Raw genomic sequence first — 10,989 nt, forward strand, 5'->3', positions numbered from 1 at the left:
GGGTAATAAGACGGCTGATAGTCATTCAGGACTAAACACAGCAGTTAGTATTAAGCCAGTATTAGCTAAGAAGCAAATGCAATTAAAGCAATGAAGGTATTGTTTACATTTATTTTGTTTGTATACATTTACATGGGTCTATATTACAACACTGAACATTCAAAATGTCGAGTGTTCTTATATCGAACCCTATCAGTCGAAAATTAAAAACATCAAATATTCAGAACAGCAAATTTTTTCCTAGGGAAAAAAATTGCTGTTCCAAAACACATACACACAACACAAGCACACCAAACAAACAGCAATCCACACACATACACCTAAACTCTTACATCTAACCCTACACTAAACTATACATACACCACTAACTATCCACTTACCTTAACCCAAACCTTAACCCTAAGGTCCGTCACTATCACACAGTCACCTCACCCTCACCCTAACCCCAACTCACCTACCCCGCCCTAACCTTCACGTCCACACAATCGCACACTTACCTGAACCCAACCCGTAACTTTCCACCAGAGCACTGAAAATACCGAAGCAACAGAAACTGACAACCGAATTATTTCCCTAGGGAAAAAAATTGTTTTTTTGTTTCTTCGATATTTTTAGCGTTCGCTGAAAATGGGTCGATATTAGAACACTCAACGTTTTGAATGTTCAGTGTTCTAATATAGACCCATGTATATGTATATATATATTTACAGATACTGCATGTGTTTTTAGGAAGTAATATATAATTGTTACATGATGAAGGTTTTAATGTGTTCAGATTTTATTGGCTATGAATGTCATGTGATCACTGTCTTTTGATGTACAACAGTTGTTAGAACACAGATATGTCTTTGCACTGGAGAAGGATTGTACCCGAAAGCTGCATGCTCTGCACGTTTCTACGTTTTATTAAAGTTTTTACAAGCTACGAGCATTTCTTGGTTTGAACTTGTGCTCTGCTTCATTTCCAATATACTCTCATTACGTCTAGTCAACTCTTGTGCACCCTTCCTTCTCTCCAACATTTTCCATTGAAAATTTTGAAAAGGTTTTTCAGGTACAGTCCTTCTGTAGTCTTTATAACCAGAAGAACAATAAGCAGAATCCCATTCTGTTTCACAGCTTACAAAACTTTGTCCAACAAAAAGTATTTCCTCCTTGGCACGTACTTATTCAAAAAATGATTTTGTCCCTCCAAGGAAGAATAACTTGATGACATCTAGGTACAGCAGTTTGACTATCACACCTGCATCTTGACATTCCCTGAATAATGGAATAAATTTGCACCTCTTCTCTCTGGTGTACAGTGAGTAATCATTCTCCACAAACACTCTGTTGTCTCCCACTTTTAGCACTTTGTCTTTCTGCTGGTAGGATTGCATCTTTACTGTTAAAGGTCTAGGTTGCTTTATTATAGCCAGATTTGGAGCATACACGTGATGTGCCCTTTCAACTAACAGTTCCTGCTGTGGAATACCAGTCCATTTGTTTGTTTGCTTTCATAAAACTAAAGGAAAACTCCACCTTAGAACTCAAACGTATTTTTGCATTGTATCTTTGTTTTTGAGCTATTTTAATGCCTCAGAATCACTCCAAGTGCTTCTTTTACAATTTTAATGCGTTTCCCTCAAAATGGTGGATGATGGACCCTGCCTTGGTAACGTCATCTTGTTTTTTTGCTTTCATTCTTTCTTCCCAGAATACATTTCAAGTTCTCGTTATATGAGTCATGCTAGACATAAGGAAGTAGTGCTGTTTTCTCATGCCATTAAGATAGAATGGCAGGACTGTGAAGCACTGTCATCTAAACACACCTTCTGTAACAGAGATATGTTGTTTTTCCCTGACTCGGCCTCATTTATGTGTCATTCAGAGCTTCTTATATGCTTTAAATAGCTGTTAGCTACTTCCAGCAAAAAGAAGTAGGCAAATAACAGGTTTTTGTAAGGGAAGTCTTTTATAGTCCTAAAAAAATTGACATACCTTCCCCCACACTCTCATGCTGAGGTGTGAAAACTCTCAGTGCATTAAATGATCCTTGCTGTATAAGTAGTAGGACTCCCCACTGAATGCATTGGGAAGTAGCAGACAGACTTGGTCTGAAGTTTTTTTTTTTTCTCTCTCTCTCAATTATTTATGTCATGTTCACCCTTCTTTTTTTCTATTTCATATTTATTTGTACTTTGGTAACCAGGAAAGTAAACTGGTTCCAGGACCCTTTTCAGCCTTGACTTGGGCTACAATTGGCAAAGATAATAACAAGTATTAAATGCACTTAGCAATACAAAAACAAACTGACAGACATTGACCAAGATTGCATGTACAACACATAGCCAATGTGTGACAGTGACAAACTAAAACCTTTACTGCAATGTATACATTAATAATGCTGAATCTACTATGTTTGTTATAAATAATGAATTGTATGCACCCATATTGCGCACACACACATATACACACAGACACACACACACATATATATATATATATATATATATATATATATATATGAGAGAGAGCACGTGTATATGTGTTTGTGTATAAAGTGCATGTGTACAAAAATGTGTGTGTATGTGGATGTAATGGAGAACTATATTATATGCCTGCATATGTACTTCATGTCCTTTCAAGAAAAACAAATCAAAATGGAAATTTACTGTGTGTGTCTACCCATAAAGGTACATACAAGGATATATATATATATATATATATATATATATATATATATATATAAAATGTGTGTGTATCTATAAAAATGTATGTAGCATGTAGAAAGTACTGTGTTTAAATGCACTTCTGAGTGTGTGTGTGTGTGTGTGTGTGTGTGTGTGTGTGTGTGTGTGTATATTTAAACACAGTTAAGTACTGTTTTATTTTCTTAATGTTTTTAATGCAAGAGCACATAATAAACTTACACTAAAGTAAATTCAGCTGTATATTATGGTTGCCATCAATTGTCACATTTCCTTTGTGGACTACAAAATGCTCATGCACTGTTAACAGTGTAAGGACTGACTCAAAATCAGTAGGAATCGCTTAAAATGGATCTGCGTGCACCAGATATGTATCCCCCCTCTGGAAGGATATCACAAAAAAGAATAAAAGACCTTTTATGAACAGTATCAGTGCACCTAGGTGATGATGGGGTTGCCACCTCTCTCTCTTTCTGTAGTTCTGGCCTGTGTGTGTGTGTGTGGGGGGGGGGGGGGACTTCAAAATGGTGTATGCATTGATACTGTACAAGAAAAAATATTTTCTGACTTTTCTCTAAATGTCACAGAAATGTTTGATACTATATTTAAGTTATCTTAACATATAAATTATTATAAATAGCCAACATGTGAAGCTTAGCATTTTAATACTATGTTGCTGCTTATGTAAATTTTTCAGAAGAGTTGACAGCTGCCTTTAAACCCCTGACTGATCTAATTGTTTTGTTTTGCTATGAAAGGGGAATGTTAAGTTCTCATGTCTGCAATAAAAACAGTGGAAAACAGTTCATAGCTTTCTTTTTTTTATCAGCTGCTGTATTCCTGACAATAGCAGGATTAATTGCCCATCTAAGACTGTGACAGCAGTACCTGACAGGGTAAACTACAGATATAACAGTGTCTATGATGTGTCATGCAGGTGGAGACGAACTCCTCTGCTAAGTATGTTGAGAAGTCAAGCTTGGCTTTCCCTTCCTTTGACTCCAGTGAAAGGAAATAAAAGTTTTAAAAATACAAAAAAAGGTTTCTGGTCCCTCACAATACCGGAACCATATTGTAGGGAAAAAAGAAACCTAAAGATTGAGTTAAACTGTATGAAAGGATGGAGTCTTCCTTTAATGCAGTCTGATGTTCTTCGTGTTTCACTGTTGCAGTCATCACATTTGGGTTATCCCTGCCAGGGTAGCCCTCAGCCGGCCTGAATACCAGAGACTTAGTATTTCTGTGTCGGTTGCTGTCGCTTGAGGACTGACATCAGGTCGTCAATAGTATAAAGTAAGGCAGCCGACGCCATTGCATCAGTCTTTCTTGCCGTGGAGCCTGAAGCAGAAGCAGTTCACACGAATTCCGGTCGGCCGCTACCTGAGTTTTCGTTTCCGAATTGAAGTTGAAGTCTTCTAAAGCTAAGTACCCCGTTGGGGATCCTTTTTTCTTGCACTAACCGATGTCAGAAAAAGTTAGTTGTCTCGTCTGTGGAAAGCAAATACCACAGCAAGACTTCCACTCTTACTGCGTCATTTATTTAGGCCCAGACCATGGCATCCCCCATTGTCGCATCTGTGCTTTGTTCAACACCAGAACTATCCGTCGTTGGGCCCTTATTGTAGCCAGATAATTTCGTTTACAGTCCTCGAATTCTGATAGGGCTTCGGTAAGCCATTCGACAGCAGATCTTCCAAAAAAACATAAAGATAAAGACAGAGACAGACCGCACAGGTCCAAACCTACCGATGACGCTTCTGTTAAGCTAGTAGTCAGTCCTCTGGTACTCAGTGAGGTGCTTTCGCAGCCCCTGATGCCCGCATCAGTTGATTTGCAAGCCGCTACCGAGACCTTTTCAGAGTCCAGTATGCCGCAAAACTCCTACGGTCGTCTCTACCTTGGATGGGTCCGGAGCTGCTGAGCAGGCACCGGCTTCTGAGGAAGTACTTCGCACTACAGAATCTTGACACAAACCGACATCTTCTTTCACGACTACTGTTCTTTCAAAAACAACCGAGTTTCTTAGGCCCAGGGTTCGAATCGCACCCAAGAAACCAATGACCCACTCTCAGGTGCCTGCTACCTTGCCTCACTCTCAAATGCTTATAATGGTGGAAGACCTTATCATGCTGATCAGGGGAAGCCAAGCTTCCTCCTCAAAAAAGAAAATAGATCTTTCCCCTGTAGTTTTGTCTGAACAAGAGTCAGATGAATCTGATGCATCTGACTATGAAGACATGCAACTCCTCTCCAATTATGAGGATTCTGATGCAGAGGACTCCATTCCTTCAGCCTCTCCCCCAGAGGATTTTTCGTTTGGGAAAACCCTGCATACTTTAAGGGAGTATTTCCAATGGGAGAGTCAGGACTACCCTCAGTCCAAAAAGAGACTTGGGGAATTCCTAGATCTTCCGCAACACAGACCCTTGGCCATCCCCCCAGTCCTGGATGTTGTGGATGATGTTTTCCTTGAATCCAGCTTGACTCCTGACACCCTACCTCTTGCTCCCAGAAAACCAGACGGGTACTATAGAGTCCTTGATTCACACAAATATCTTTTTAAAAATCCAACAGCTGACCCTGAGGTCATTTCTCAAGGGCCAAAAGGGATTAAAGCAACCTCTGCTAAGAATCCCACCCCCTCAGACAGGGATTCCCGAGCATTGGACAGATGGGGTAAAAAAGTATACACCTTAGCTGCTCTTGCTATCCGGGCACTAAATTGTCAGTTTCATATGCTGAAATATTAGCAACATACCTTGGAACTCCTTAAACAAAAAATGTCTTCCTTTCCTGCTTGGGCAGAATCTAAAGATTTACGAGACTTAATGCATTCTGTAAGTCAAGTAACTAAACACACTTTGCACTGTGGTTTTGATGCCCTAGAAGCTTCTTGCAGGGCAGCAGTCACTGGATCTGTCATTAGAAGACATGCATGGCTTTACTCATTCACTCCAGAGCAGCTCAGAAAAAGCTGCCTGCTTAATTCCACCATAGGAACAACAGTGCAAGCCTGAGCTCTTTTTCAGAAAATCCATTTGTAATACCATACAGAAAACAAATGATGTTAAGTTGTCAATCTCGCCTTCATTCTTGCTTGATGGGTTCGGAGCCGATCCTTGCTTTAGCTCGAGAACTCCTTTTACCAGCTCGAGGCAGCCCCATATCCCATGATGCAAGGCAGGAAGTACCCAGATCGGAGGTCTTCTCTTTACCAGCTCCTGGTAAGTAGTTCACATTTGTGATATTTAAGCCCCTTCTTTTAGTTAAAACTAATATTTTTGATAGTTTAATTTAAATTTAACCTTTTCTGACAGAAATCCCTGTCTCTTTTAATTTTTTAGTCAGTCAATTTTCCCTATCCCATCCCCTGTTAGGGTGTGTGTGTTGTGTTTTTACTAAATACCTCTTGGTATTAGTTTAATTTATTTTGACTGGTGTGTGTGTGTGTTGTGTTTAGGCACCATGTCTAAGGAGAGGGTTTCAGGTTTTAAGAAGTGTGACTCGTGCTGTCAGAAGATGTCTCTGACAGACGGTCACACTGCCTGTACTGTTTGGGCCCTCTTCACCTGCAGGACTCCTGTGCTATTTGTCACTCCTTCAGCCAGAGAGTCCTGCAGGAGTTGATTCTCAGCCGGAGGGCTCTCCGCTAAGTCGGCTCCACAAAATCAACCAAAACTGCCAAGGCCCAGGCTTCTGTTTCTAAGCGATGGCTATCGGTGCGACCACTGTGGTGTCGGCGCATCGGTGTCGGCTCTGGTCGGCTCCGACACCCATGCTGTATCGGCTCCGGCTGGAGCCGATACATCGAACGCTCTGCGGTGCCGACAGGATCAGTATGGCCCATTCCAGGAAGAGGTCGAGGTCTCCTTCCTTGGAGCCGATCTTCAAGGTCATCCAGGTTGTCAGATCATGACCTAGAGAGTGGTCAGTAGATTGCTCAAGTCACAGGTACTGGCCCAAATGCTACACAGTCCGTCTCAGCAGACGACTGTTGGTCCACACCCCGTTACAGTTCCTCCTTGACTCTACCCCAGAGTTTGGAGTTGGAGTCTTCAGGCATGGTTACTGCTTCGCTGGAGGACGGATACCTCCTTCTGTCCCTTCAGCCCCTACTCTTATCTCCTCTTCCTTAGAGGGATTCGGTGGTCGGGCTTCCATGGTCTCCTCCGAGGGGTGAGTGGCATCGGACCCTTGTCCTAGCCGCTCTTCCAGCCTCGGCCTTGGTGAGCTCGGCTCCGACATCTGCCTCGGAGACTTCTGGCCCCTGGAGTTCCTAGCTCTTGGAGCGGGTTCTCTCGGACCTGCCTGGGAGGAGCATGAGGTGATGAAGAGTGTACTGGCCACTGGTATCAGTCAGCAGTCTCTTCAGCTCCTCCCTCTATTGTACCTGTTGACATCTCTGCCACTTCTCTTGCTACAGGACCCAGAGATCCTCCGCCTCAGGTTTCCCCATTGGGAATTTCCCCTCTTCCGAGGATTCTCCTGATGTTTGGAGATCCTCCTAGGAAGAGGACTTGTAAGAGGAAGCATGTAGACTCCCGAGTCTGTCACGCCGGATACTGACTTTGATGAGTCAGAGGGATCCCCTAGATCCTCTGAGGATGTCTCCTTTCAGACATCCTAGAACTTCTAAAACAGAGGGAAACTGGCCCACCAACAATCCCTCTGAGGATGAGTCAGTATACCTAGAGGCGTTGATCTCGGCCCTCCACCTCCTGGGTGTCTCCGCCGACCCCCTTATGCAGGTTATTGCACGAAGGCGTGGACAGCTCCTGACTCTGTAGAGCCAGTCCCTAGGAGGCCTTCTAAATTTATCACTGCTAGTGACAAACAATTCCTTACCAAGGGTGTCCCGCTGATGCCATGGTGGTGGCTGCGCCACCAAAAGGAACTTGCAGATCCTTCCGTGCCGCCCATCCTCCTAATAAGGACTCTAGGACCATGGATAGCAAGCGGATGTTTTCCACAGCGACCTTTGCTATGCTCAGCTGCATTATCTTTGTGACTTCACCAGACTCCAGAGAGATATCCTGAAGGAGATGGGAAAAGTAGTTCAGGATCCTACAGGTGCAGGGGCTCAAGGAAAGATTGAGCTAGGAACCCTCAATTCCATTGCTAACTCCTCCATGCGGCTAATATCTTATGCTGCGGATGGACACAGGTGTGGCTCTTAGACGCCAAGCCTGGATGCGGCTATGTGATTTTGCGGATCCTAAGGCGCCTTAAAGGCGTCCTTCACAAATTCTCCCTTTGATGGGTCAGCTTTGTTTGGCCCTCAGGTGAAGGAGACCTTGACCAGGTGTGAGCAGGACGGCAAGACTCTTTCTGCTGTTGGAGTCCGTTTTCCACCCCTTCTAGGCCTTATCCCAAAGGACAGAAGGGTGGGAAGATGTGGTTCCGTAAATCCCAAGGAGTCACGCCGATTCACGTGGTCAGTTTACCCCTAGAGGCAGAGGGGTAACAACAGCTAGAGGCAGAGGGGTCCAAGAACCAGGGAAACGGGAGCCTCTCTCTGATAAGCCCTTTCAGCATCCCTGAGGTGTTGCCCGGCTGTCCCTCCTTGGAGGCAGTCGGGGAAGATTATCACTGTACCCAGAAGCCTGGCATTCCCTCACTCAAGACAGATGGGTACAGTCGATCATATCCAAGGGTTACATAATTCCTTTCGAGGAAAGTCCTTCCCCTCAAGTTCCCGTCCAGATGTACCAGGCGGGCTAAGGGACATGGCAGAGTTAGAAATCGCAAAACTACGGCGAAAAAGAGCCATTCAGCCAGTTACACTAGACCATTCAGAGCCGGAATCTACTCAAGGTTCTTTTGGTCCCCAAAAGACGGAGACTGGAGACCAATATTGGATCTCAGCAGACTCAACAAGTCTGTCAGGAAGACAAGATTCGAATGGTCACTCTTCAGTCAATTCTGCCCTTCTTACAGAAGGACAACTGGATGTGCTCAATAGATCTTCAGGATACTATCACATCAAAATTCACAGACGCTCCAGGAGATTTCTCCGCCGGCTGGGGTCCAGTCATTTCCAGTTCAGAGCCCTGCCCTTTGGTCTCACTACAGCCCCCAGAGTGTTCACCAAATGCATGGCAGTGGTCACGGCTCACCTGAGACGTCAAGGATTCCAGGTGTTTCACTGGCTCCTGTCAGCCACCACCAGGCATCAGCTTATACAAGCCAGGGATTACACAATAGACCTTTGTTCTCATTTGGGCATCTCAGTCAACTTCGAAAAGTCATCCTTATCGCCTGCCAGTCTATTACCTTCATAGGCAAACTTAAACACTGTTCGGATGTCAGCTACCCTTACAGAACAAAGAGTTTCAGACATTCAGACTCAGGATCATTCTGGCCAGCAAGAAAGTACAGGCCAGAATGGTTCTAATTAGGCCTCATGGCTGCGGCCATTACTCTGCTTCCGCTGGCTCGAATCTACATGGGCCTCCTTCAGTGGCGGCTGTTCACACCGTGGTCATACCAGCAACTCCCACGCGTCACCAGATTCTGGTGACACAAACATGCAAAGAACATCTTGCTTGGTGGATCACATCGTCTCAGGTTCACCCAGGCACGTGCTTTGTACCTCCGTCCCCGATAGCCACTGTCACCACGGATGCCTCCCTGATCGGGTGGGGGGTCATTATCAGGGCAGGATGGTTCATGGGTACCATCTGCACATAAATGTCCTGGAGAGGAGAGCAGTGCTTTTAACGTTGCAAGGCCGCAGCGACTTGCTTCCCGTAGGGACAATTGGAGTCCACGCAGACAACATGTCTGTAGTTTGGTATATCAACAAACAGGGCGGAACCAAGTCCTACCCAGACTATGGCAATGGGCGATCTCCTCTCATCGGTTTCTGGTAGCAGCATATCCCTGGGAAAACCAACACTATAGCGGACAGATTGAGCAGAGCTATTCTCATGCCTCACGAGTGGTCTCTCAAGCAATCCATAGCGGAAGAGATTTTTCTGGAATGGGTCCATGTTGCGATCTTTTGCTACTCCCCAAAACAGCAAATGTCCAGACTTCTTCAGCCTCTTCCCTCTATCAGGCCATCCCCTGACCCAGGATTGGCCCCAGGGACTTCTTTATGCTTTCCCCATTTCCTCTGATCCCTCAGGTGATCCAGAAAGCTACCGTTTGAGAGCCAAATTGATTCTCATTGCCCTTACTGGCCTCGACAAGTTTGGTTCCCGTTCCTCCATCATCACCTTTTGGTGCAGGCATCTGGACCCAGTGCCAGATCTACTGATTCACCAATCCGGTCAGCTGCATCGGTCAATCCCTTCTCTCAACCTCACAGCATGGTTGCTCCACTTCCTTCCTAGCCAGGCTTCCTTTGATCTCTAACCCAGTTAGAGATATCATACTTCACTAAAATCCTCTACCAGGAGGATTTACAAATGGAACGTTTCTCTTATTGGGCTAAGGCCCAAAATATTGATCCTTTGTTCAGGCAGTTCTGGACTTCTTAGCAGAGATTTTTCATGCAGGCCCCTCTTCTTCCACAGTCAGAGTTCAGTTGGCTGCTATTTCTAATTTTCATGTTGGGATAGCAGATCATAATATTATGTCCCATAGGCTCTGCAGGGCCTTCTTGAAAGGAATTTTCCTACTAAAGCCTCCAATCAGGAATCCTCCTCCTCAGTGGGATCTAAATTTAGTGCTGACATCCTTGATTCTTCCGAGCCAGCTGTTTCTTGTTCCCTGAAATATCTTTCTTGGAAAACTTTATTCCTAGTGGCTATTACATCTGCCAGGAGGGTGTCTGAACTTCATGCTCTTTATTTGATTTTTCACAAAGACAGAGTATCTTTGAGAACTAATCCATCATTTTACCTAAGGTCGCTTCAAAAACAATCTGAATCAATCCATTGATCTCCTGTATTTTTCCTAACTATTCAGATAGAGCTGAACAAAAGCTACATTATCTTGGCGTCCACCGTCAGCTTAGATATTATTTGGACAGAACAAAAAATTTAGGAAATCTGATCAACTTTTGATAATAAAAAGGCCTTCCTGTTTCTAAAGTGACTTTGTCCAGATGGCTTTCTTGGTCATCACTGAAATTTATACGATCAGGGAAAACAGCTGTGCTCAAAACCTAAAGCACATTCAACTAGGAGTTTAGCTACTTCTACAGCTTTTCAAGCTAGACTGCCTTTGGACACTATTTGTGCAGCGCTCCTCACACTTTTGTTTCCCATTACAAATTGGACTTGGCCTCCAGGGACAGAGCCAGTTTTGGCTCTACAGTCCTCAAGAGTTTGTTCCATTGAGCCACCCAGGA

General features: G+C 44.1%; 1 protein-coding gene across 1 annotated transcript in view; it reads left to right on the forward strand.

The window, feature by feature from the left end:
• LOC122796674 (tRNA selenocysteine 1-associated protein 1-like) overlaps positions 1-10,989 on the forward strand; it is a 710,917-nt gene that overhangs the window by 652,854 nt on the left and 47,074 nt on the right. The window lies entirely within an intron of this gene.

This window comes from Protopterus annectens, chromosome 3.part0, assembly GCF_019279795.1.
Source record: "Protopterus annectens isolate FY-2018-M chromosome 3.part0, PAN1.0, whole genome shotgun sequence".
Taxonomy (NCBI): Eukaryota; Metazoa; Chordata; order Ceratodontiformes; family Protopteridae; genus Protopterus; species Protopterus annectens.